The sequence below is a fragment of the Hordeum vulgare genome, chromosome 5H, assembly GCF_904849725.1.
Source record: "Hordeum vulgare subsp. vulgare chromosome 5H, MorexV3_pseudomolecules_assembly, whole genome shotgun sequence".
NCBI classification, from domain to species: Eukaryota; Viridiplantae; Streptophyta; class Magnoliopsida; order Poales; family Poaceae; genus Hordeum; species Hordeum vulgare.
Window position 1 is genome coordinate 557,060,956 of NC_058522.1, and position 3,620 is coordinate 557,064,575.

The 3,620-nt window shown below is 42.1% G+C and overlaps 1 long non-coding RNA gene across 1 annotated transcript; it reads left to right on the forward strand.

Annotated features, from left to right (window-relative positions):
• Positions 1-647: 647 nt before the first annotated feature.
• LOC123399094 lies at positions 648-2,758 on the forward strand. Its single transcript, XR_006610317.1, has 2 exons — positions 648-1,508; positions 1,583-2,758. It is a non-coding gene; the product is annotated as an uncharacterized LOC123399094 (long non-coding RNA).
• The last annotated feature ends 862 nt before the right edge of the window (positions 2,759-3,620 follow it).

Below are 3,620 nucleotides of genomic sequence, written 5' to 3' on the forward strand. Positions count from 1 at the left end.
CGAGCCTCCTGCTCCTTGATAAAGAGGTCCCACCGCTCAACAGTCTTGGCCATGATTATATCAGGGTCTTCCTCCGTGTCCGAGTCGTGCCACAGCTTGTCGTACGGCGCATCGTCCTCGTTCGAGCCGCAGCAGCAGTTGGCCTCGATGATCCCCTCCTCCTTCTCCGCCTCCGCCTGGGCCTTGATGATCGCTTCCTCCTTCTCCGCCTCCGCCTTGACGATCGCTTCCTCCGCCTCTGTCTCCGCCTTGGTCTTGAGGACCGCGGACTCCTTCTCTGCCTTGGCCTTGGCCTTGAGGGACGCCTCCTCCTTGCCCACCTTGGACGTGGCCATCGGCATGGCAAACTGCATCTTCTCGGCGGCCATCGCTGGATCTCTCCTGGTGCTGGTGGGTTAGTGTTTCGTGGACTGGGGATTTCTCTGTCTCTCTCTCGCGGGATCTGAAACGAAAGAAAGGACGCGGCGGCGGGTGGCGTACTACACTCTCCAAGAGCGGTGGTCTGGACGCTTGCTGACGATAGCCACGTCCCAGTTTTTACTGTACGTTGAGGCAAAAAAAAAAATGAGAGAAGGGATGAGAATCTGCCATCCGAAGATAATACCTGCCCTGGATAAAAAAGTTCCCTTCCTTCCCACGAAGAAAGGAAATCCAGCAATCGCCTCTCACTCCTCGCACTTCCTCCGCAACTCGCCCCGCGCCGCCACCCATCTCCGCCTCCTCTCCCAAATCCTTCCTGCCGCCATGGCTAAGCGCATCACCACCTCCCCGAGCTCTTTCCATCTCTCCAGGGCGTGATCAGTTCCACGAAAAGGAGGCCCCCGGTGAAGTAGCGTCCTGTGATGGATCGATCGATGTGGCCGATGGCTAACGCCGGCATGCGACGGGGAGGCCACCACCTCTCTTCGTCTCCTCCCAGCATCTCGATCTGGAGCGAGCGCAGGGGGTGGCATACGAGGCCATAGGCCGCCGCTGGCGACGCCTCTGCATCGTCGTCGACCGAATTAGGGGAGCAGCATGCGACGATTCTAGCGTTAGGAGAAGTTCAGACTTAGGAGAGGTTCAGACTGCGGTGCTACACAGCTGCGTCACCAGCCCTTCTGCAGGTATGCAAGCTCATCCTCTTCTCTTATTTCATACTAATGCAAAGGAGAGGTACAAATCGGGAGATTGGTTTCTCAATCAAGGGAATGACTAGAACATCTATTTTGGGAGTGATGACTTCCAGATTTACCTTTGTTATGTTAACTGTATGGGATCTTGATCCAAAGTTCCATAAATTTACACTTGCTATGTTAACTGTATGGTGTTGACCCAAAGTTGAAAACTTTTCTTAGTCGTATGTTGGATGGCCAGATCTATGAAAACTTTTCTGTAGAAGTTATATGGTTTACACTTTATACTCTTATTCTCAAATTTTTTTCCACTTGTAATTGCTGGTGGGGAATGAACTAGAGTCAGACTTTGGGATGTTCTGGGAAGAATTCTGCTATTTCATCTCTAAAAAGGTATCTAAATTTCCTGGTTAAAAACTGTATCTTGTGCAACAAACCTAACTTCAATCATCATTTTGTCTTTTCAGTCCGAAAGCGCAATTCATGAGTTATCTGACTCAGTTTGGTAAGTGACATGCGTAAATTTTTGTTTCCTTGTGTATCTCATGATGATGCTTCATAGATAGGCTATGGGGCTTGGCTTGAGAAGCAGCAAACAACTTGTCTCTGTAGATTATACTTTATATATATGCCTACAAGGTGTTAGATATAATAAACATACCGGCTGCAAAGGATAATTATTCTATGTAATGTTGTTCCTTATTGTGCCCTGAATAATTTATACATTTGATGTATTAGCTTGATGTGTTCTTCCTGTAGCTGCCTAAGTTTATTTACATGGTTCTGTGGCCTACTTAACAATATGATTGTTTTCTTTATTCTATATTTCTGCCTCGCCAGGCCCTTGGGTTATCTCTGCTTTATTTGTGTGTACGTCCATTTGTTTTTTTCCAAATTTTCTGAAATTTCACCATGAACATTTCTTTTTTGCATTCCTGAGCATTCGCCAATTTAACCTTCATATTTGATGTTTCGTCGTGTGTTAAGGTACTCATGGGTTTCTTTGTTCTCACATGATATAGTTTTCCATGCCTTTTGGGAATATTAATATGTTGACTGTCGTACAGCCTGCAAAACCATAATTTTGGTTTTAAATTCCTTTATATAGGGATGATGTGTTTTTCTTTTATATTTGTTGTTTAAGAAAAGCTAATAACTACTCATATTATTATGACTGTTGATTACATTCAGTAAAAATCCTATTCGGCAATTTAAATCTCAGTGAATGTGATACTTCACTACACATGCGCTCAGATTTTTCGAAGTTCTCATCTCAGGTATGAATTCGATTGGATCGGACTACCAAAAAATATTTTACTTGCAGTTCCCATTGTTGCAGGTATTGATTCATCCCGGTTCTTCCTAGATTTATCCATTAGGTAATCATTGCTTTTCTTATTAATGCATTTGCTCATAGCCAGATTCTTTAATAGCCAAAATAGTGCTCCTTAAGTTATTTTTTATTTCAGGCAATAAGAGCATACCTCACTTGTTGCAGTGTTTAGACCAGAATTATGCATGATTTTGGGTTCATCTAGTGAAAAATTTCAGTTCTACTATGTATATTCTTGGATGCTTGGATTTAGTATTAGAACTGGAGGTTCTACATAAATACAAATGATGTGTGAATTTTTCTGTTGAAACTGGTTATGTCTAATAATGTCTATGGAATGGCATTGTTAGTAATGCATTTTTGCTTGTCCTGACCGAACGAAAAGTGTGGCCACCTACCTGGCATCGGACATGCATGTCTCAGAAAAAATATAGTGACACTTTCATTCCCTGTTTCCGCAAGTGACGAGGAAAACTAACACTCATTTGGACTATATAAACATGTTAACAACTACTACATCAACAAGATTAGTACCCATAGTCACGTCTAGGAGGCGCGCCAAGGGCGCGCCCCTGCCACTAGTATATGTGCAAGGCGAACCCAGGACCGGACTCGGGTTCCGTCTCCGGACTGGCCTCTTCCATCATACTCGTTCACTGTGCTGGGCTGGGCAGGCTTTCTCGAAAGAAAGAAAAAGTAAGTGAGATCTTTTTTTGGGCTGGATCTTGTTATTTCGAAATGTTGATATTAAATACATTGCCAACAAAAGATACTGATGTAAGAACATTAGATGTTTTAGATTTCAAAAAATGTTCACAATTTTGCAAAAAAAATAATCTCCATATCTTTTAGGATGTCGGTGAATTGAATAAAAATCAAGAATTAGAAATATTTTTACAAACTAACAAAATATAATTTCAAAAATGTTTGTGGTGATAAAAAAGTGTTCCTAATTTTTTTGAAATGTACTTGAACTCAAAGAAAGCTTGCAGATTTGGAAAAACATCATTTTTTAAAATGTTCATAAAAAATTAAAAAATGTTCTTGAATTTCTATCACAATCCTAGAATTTGATTGTAAATAGTTGCATCAGCATCCGTGCATCATGTTTAAAGTTCAAATGAATTTTAAATAGGGAAGGAGAAAAACCTAGAACCTCTTTGAAAATACTA